A 7,197-nucleotide genomic window follows, 5' to 3' on the forward strand; every position below is an offset into this window, starting at 1 on the left:
TACACTCAGGAAAACCCAGATCGATCCCACAGTTAGGAACAACATCAAAATGGTCTCTGGAGATTGGCCCCCAATCGAACACATTTGGCCAGAGGGGCCCATGTTTCCAAAACACCATAAATTCAGATGCCACAATAAGTTAGGAATACTCAGTCAATCAGAACACAGAATGCACACTACAGGGAAACATCCTTTACAACGCAACTTTTACCACGCAGTGCCTTTACGACGCAACTTTTACAATGCAAACCATTACAACGCATTGCGCTGGGGGGCGCTCTAGGATGGGGAATAGATTTAATTTACTATCCAACACCTTCCCTACTTTCCACGGGGACTGGAGTTGGAATAGTAAATTAAACTATTCACTATCCAGCACCCCAAAGCGCTATGCGTTGTAATGGTATGCGTTGAAAAAACAACGTTGTAAAGGCATGCGATGTAAAAGCATGCGTTGTAATGTCATACATCCCACACTACATCCAGTGATCACGCACTCCCCATGTCAGACATCTGGACCCACCTGTGTTTCTTAACAAGTGACCAGATTTATGACCCCATGACTAGGCCCGGATTCCTGTTCTACAAAGAATGCAGAAATCGCTTTATTACACCTTCTGAAAGTTATAAAATGACGGCCATAAACAATATACTTTGAGAGAGCCTTCAGATCCCAACTGTATTGCCTGCTTTCCAGGCCACTGCGTTTAATTAAACCAACTGTTTTGTCTAACGCCTCAAGTCTTTCATTTTTTCAAGGTAAATTCATATTCAAGCAACATTTTGGTGAGCCAGCCAGGAGAGATTTGTTCTTTAAGCCCAACTGCAGCCTAAGGAACTCGACCCCGCCTGTACAGATTCATATCTGCACAGCAAGAACGGTGAGCAGACGCCGCAATTGACTTGAAGTTCTGCTGAATCCACATGGCGGAGATCCATCCTGAAGTCGCCGCCAGTGGATAAGCGACTCCATCTGATCCTTAGTCCAAGCATTTGGAGTATGGCAGACTAGGACAGAGATCACTGAATTCCCAAGGCCAAGTCCTCTGTACCGTTGTACATATTAGAATATGTACCATTTGAAACATTTTGATCTGTCTGCCAACTTGACCAAGTCGTATGTAATGGAAACAGGGAAGAAACCACGGAAATGTTCTAATTACAAAATAGGCGCACAAAAATTAGAGAAGGTGCAGTCCTTCTCGTACTTGGGCATTTTAATAGATGGGAATTTAAATTTTAAAGCATTACTGGAAGAGCGTTGCAATAGGTTAGTGTCTAGTACAGGGGCAATTATGAATTTTGGTCATAGACTGGGCCGCTGGTCCCCAGAGCAAACGATGAACTTATACAACTCCGTTTGCTACTCTAAAGTGGCATATGATGCGGAACTCTGGGGGATCGCCAACTGTAACAAATTGCAAGTGGAGGAGAATAAATACATGAGAAGGCTCCTCAAGGTCCCACAGGGTGTCCCTTCTTACGTTGCTCATGAAGAACTGGGTGGGGCCTTTATAGAAGATAGGCTCCAGGTAGCATGGTTAAAGATCTGGGATAACCCGGAGGCAATGCTGACCAAGGTATAGATCACCACAATACATTTCTGGCATGCATCCAGGGTACCCTGTTCCTGTTGGCTTTCAGTAATATAGGCAAGGTCCAGGATATCCCAGACCAAATTCACCTTTTACTTCTACGAATTGGGGAGGACGAATATATGTATAATTTACCAATGACAAAGGGTAAGCTGTCCATAAACTTGTAACAGAATCAATAGGATAACAAGCTGTGATATCCCCAAAGAATTTTCAATGTGTGTCTAAAAAACATTACTATACATGGCTCTTTTATTACGATCTGAGGAAACGGCCTGATATAGGGCGCATGATGAGGTAACTTCAGAGCACTCCAATATCCAGAAAAGCCCCCCTCACACCAATAGGAAGAACAATGCAACTACAACCCAAAATATTTTCTTCCTGAGCAACCATTCAAACTTAATCTGCCCCGGGCAAAGGGCGACAAGAAGCTGTTCATCTTCTGAAAGAGGGTGACCAAACAGATATATGTTTATTACACGTTTACAAGGCAAATCATTAGAGAAAGAGACGTCATATGATGGAGCTAATGATGGAAAGGACGCAAAAACAAAAAGGAACAAAGGTAAAAAAAAGAATCAGGGTCCCTGGCAGGCTTCTATTGTCCAATCCTCGGTGGTGCTATTGAGAAAGCTGCGGTGAAGCCACACTGTTGTAGTCAATCTGCAAATGTTCAGTGTTCTCAGGATAAGGCACTCTCCCTCCTTGGAAAATACCCTCAGCTTATCCTGTCCTGCATTACAAGCAGTGCACCAAATCTTCCACTGCCTAGTCTAATGGGAAAATGCAGAAACAAGGGGCATTGGCACTAATCCTATTCAATAAAGTCCATCCCTAACTATACTCACTTCTCTTTTGGTGCACTACTCTTCCGTCGTGGATGCAAATTGTACCTTTCTACTCCAGGCACTGTCTCATCTTGGAGAAGAATCTGAAATTCAGGGGCCGCTGGGGACTGAGACTCAGGCCCTTGCAAATCAGATGAAGTGGAAACCTGAGCTGCCCTAATTTCTGGGGGAACTGCAGCATGGAAAACAGCATTGTTTTCTTCCTATGTCTGCGTCCAAACTAGTTGGGCATTGGAGAACAGAGGGAATCTTGGGGCATTCTCTGTCTCGTGGTCTCCAATGCCATCACAAACTCAGGCGTCGTAGGGAAGGGGTAGCGGCACCCGTCGGCAGTGGGAAGCGTGGATCTAGTGTTTCCAACCATCCACTATTACTGCCGTCCTCATTGTGATGAGGACCAGACAGGGTCCCTTCCATCTAGGCTCCAAACTATCTCATCTTTGGAAGCTCTTTATCGATATATGATCTCCAGGCTGAATGGTGTGCCCAGGCCCCTCAGGTGCTGAAGGTAACACCTTGTGTATCTGTTGGTTAATAGAATGCAAACTCTTAGTGAGTTCATACAAATAATCAACCAATAAAGGATACTCTATCTCAGAAAACTTCTTTGGTCTAGGGACACCCCACACATTTGCTGGACGACCAAAGATCACCTTGTAGGGTGATAATCCTGTTCTAGAATGGGCTGTCATTCTGGTGGACAATAGTGCAAGAGGTAAGGCATATAGCCATTGCAACCCAGTACTTTCCTTAATTTTTGCCAATTTTGGCTTGAGAGTACCATTGTACTTTTCAGCTAAACCTGCTGACTGAGGGTGATAGGCTGCATGGAATTTTTGTATGATGTGCAAACCATCGCACACAAATTGGATCACCTTTGCGTTGAACTGACTTCCGTTGTCACTCCAAATCAAACAGGGCAAGCCGTAGCGTGGGAAAAACTCTTTAATAAGAGCCTTTGCCGTCTCGAAGGCAGTATTTTCTTTTGTTGGGAAAGCCTCAATCCATTTGCTAAATGCACAAACTACCACTAACACATATTTTACATTATTAACTCGTTGTAGCTCTATGTAGTCCATCTAGAGTACCTCAAAAGGGAAAGAAGAGGGTGCAAAATTACCAGAAGGTGTTGGGGTACCCTTCCCAGGATTGTGTTTCAGACAAGTCATACATTGTTTCACTAGATGAGCAGCAACTTTTGGAATATTGTCATTCTGACACACAGGTTCTAACAGTTTACAAATGCCTTTGGCGCTAATATAGTCCGGGCCATGTGCCATAGTAACTATAGGAAGGACATATGCATCTCTGTTTCTCTGACTTATCAGTCCAGCACCCTTCATCATCTAAATGCCTGGTACTCTCCTGCCATCCTGCCAATTCCTCTACTGTTGCCTCACTCTGTATCTCTCTAACACTCTCCAGCAAATTCTCAAACATACCAACGTCTGCTACCCATCTAGCAGGACCTGCCACAAATATTTTCGTTGTTCTCGACCTGGCTGTCTCTTTCGCTATCTGATCTGCAAAGGCATTCCCCCACCCCGCATCATCAGTAATTGCTTTATAAGCACTGCATTTTACTATTGACAGTCGTTTGGGAAGAGTCAAAGCTGTCAGAAGTCTCACTATGAAGTCAAGAATCCTCTCTCGGTCCTGAGGCGTCCAAAATTATGGGCCACCCCCAAAGCATACTGGCTGTCAGTATAAATATTTACAGCCAGTCCTTCACTTAATTCACATGCTCACAAAAGAGCTATCAGCTCTGCAGCTTGCGCTGAATGATGAGGAACACGTTACGTCTCATCTACAGTGCGCAGCGTGGTAATAGCATACGCCGCTGTAATGTAATATACATCTTTTTATTACAAAAGTGCAAAAAAAATAGTTTTTGAAAAGTACAATGCACCAGTCTACTTTGATGTAAAATCTGCTATGATACTCCCAAGTGCATGGGCATACCAGGGCTTATTTTGAAGTCTTTAGAAACCTTTAAATATGCAAATATGCAGAGACATTCCACAACATCAGAATCATACCTAACTCAAGTGGCATCTCAGCTACTACTTACATTAAAAACGGAGGTTTCTCCCTAAAAGAATCACACATTACCTATACACAATTCTGTACAGTTTGTATACCGGAGCTAACAATCAGCTGCACTCAAGTTCACATTCTTGGCAAAACAATGGACTTCCAGCACAAAATCTCATAGCAGGCATTCAAGTTACTCCTCATCCTCTTCTTCCTCCTCCTCGTCCACATCTTCGTCATCCTCGTCATCTTCTGGCTCTACCTTTTTCTTTGCTGCCACTGCTGGCCTTCCAGGTGCTTTTTTCCCTACGTCGCCTTTTCCCTTTGCATGATATGCTGCAATGTCCTTTTCATATGTCTCCTTCAATTTTGCAGCTTTCTGTTCAAATGGGATTTTGCCTTTCACGGTCTGTTCCGCCTACTTCTCTCCTAATTGTGTTGCCGTATTGCCAATTGACAAGCCAGGATGATCAGTCTTAATTTTGGGACGGTGTTCAGAGCAGAAGAGGAAAAATGCCAAAGGTGATCTCTTGGGTGCATATGGATCTTTATTCTTCTTTCCTTTGTTCTCACCCTTTGGTGGCACATATGATTACATCTCCCGGTCATACCGGACCTTGTCTCCCTTTGCCATGTCTTCAAATTTGCCCTTTTCTTTGGCGTTCATTGTCTCGGAGCACTTCTTGGAGAACTCAGCGAAGTTCACCGATGCGTCCGGGTCTTTCTTTTTATGATCCTTCTGGCACGTCTGCACAAAATAGGCGTAGGAGGACATCTTGCCTCTGGGCTTGTTGGGATCTCCTTTACCCATGGCAGAAATTAGTCTGTCACCTAGAAGACAACACTTAAGAACCCTTTCGCCTTGTCTTGCTGCAGCAAAATAGCAGGCGCCGCTGTAGTGGTACCATCTGACAATTTGAAACAAGAGCCATCAACATTTAGTTCCCCTAGAGGATCAGATAAAGGAACATCAGTCAGATCTACCCATCCCTTCGTCTCCTCCTCTCTCCGAAACAGACAATCATAGACATCCTTGTCCTCATCTTCCAAAGGGAGGGGTGGTAAAGTGGCTGGATTCAGTGTGGCACATCTTTTGATAGTAATATGAGGGGCAAACAATGTTAATTTGTACCCAGTCAGACTAGTAAGGTGCTGCTTCTTTGTTTTATTCAGAAGTACATGCACAGTATGCGGTACCATTACTGTGAGATCAGGATTGAGAACAAGCCCTGCCGATTGTCGGATAGAGACCGCCGTAGCCACGGCGGCTCTTTTACAACTCGGGAGGGCTCTGGCGACAGGGTCAAGTGTAGCATAAAAATAAGCACACGGCCTCTACTTACCTCCAAAGGCTTGTGTTAACACAGAGAGTGCACATCCAGCCGCTTCGTGTACGTACAACATGAAGGGCTTCTTATAATCAGGTGTTCCAAGCGCAGGTGCAGAGCAAAGCACGACTTTTAATTGTTCAAAAGCATGCTGACATTCATGCGTCCAAGGCAAGGGTTCATGCACATCTTTTGTTATCAAGCAAAGTAGAGGCTGTATTCATAAAGAATAAGCAGGTATCCAGTGCCGACAATACAAAGTGATGCCTATGAAAGCACGCACATCCCTCTGAGTTACAGGGACAGGCATCTTAACAATGGCATCAACTCGCTCAGGTGTTAGCCTCCGACCCTCCTTCGACAGCAGGTGACCTAAATTGGTGATCTGCTGTTGATAATATTGGAATTTGGAAAGGGACACTTTAGTTCCTATGTGGGTCAAATGCTTTAACAATTTAACAGTGGCATCCCAACAACCCTCTTCGATATCAAAGGCTATCAAAATGTCATCCACATACTGCAATATTACATTACCTGCGGGAAGAGAGAGTCCAATTGACTTTTCAAAGCTTGGCTATAAATATTAGAACTTTCAGTATTCCCCATAGGAACTCTACAGAAGTGAAAACCTCTGCCAGCTAAAGCGAAGCCGAACAAATACTGGCTGTCTGGATGGACAGGGATGCTAAAAAAGCCATTTTTGAAATCAATAACAGCAAAGAATTTAGCTGTGGAAGGAATCATTGTTAAAAGGACGGTAATATCAGGGACTACCGGAAACTGAGGAACAACTATTTTGTTTATTTCTCACAGATCAATCACAAAAAATTAAACATCAGGATGTACATCAGGGGAATCCACAGGTGCCTTTTTAAGGATATGAAGAATGGGGCTATTGCACACGTTCGCCACTGTCTCCTCTACCACCCCCGGTTTGATCAGATCCTGTTGAATCTGCATCAAAGCTTGTCCCCCAGCCTGTGCTATTTTGTATTTGGGAATACAAGGAAATACATCATTATCTTTGACCTTCATTGAAACTGGTGGTATCAGTAACAACCTCACATCCGTATCCCCTGTGGCCCACAATGAGGACAGTACATCCTTAAATTCAACAGGAAGCGATGCATCTTTAGCCAAACACTGTTTTGCACTAAACAATTTAGGTCAAGAAGTCAAATAAACACCATCCGGGGAATAATAAATGTTAGCATGTCACTTCTTCAACAAATCCAGTCCTAATACATTTCCCCCACAATTTGCCTTCAACAAAAATGGGGAGTCCACAGTAAAGGGACCAATAGTAAAAGTAAGAGGGTGGAATATGGGGCACACAACCGGTACGCCTGAAAAACCTACAGAGACATTATTACGCCAGACAGGGCTGCC

General features: G+C 43.9%; 1 pseudogene; it reads right to left on the bottom strand.

The window, feature by feature from the left end:
- Positions 1-4,673: 4,673 nt before the first annotated feature.
- LOC144761514 (high mobility group protein B2 pseudogene) lies at positions 4,674-5,291 on the bottom strand (annotated as a pseudogene).
- Positions 5,292-7,197: the final 1,906 nt, after the last annotated feature.

Source organism: Lissotriton helveticus, chromosome 6, assembly GCF_964261635.1.
Source record: "Lissotriton helveticus chromosome 6, aLisHel1.1, whole genome shotgun sequence".
NCBI lineage: Eukaryota > Metazoa > Chordata > Amphibia > Caudata > Salamandridae > Lissotriton > Lissotriton helveticus.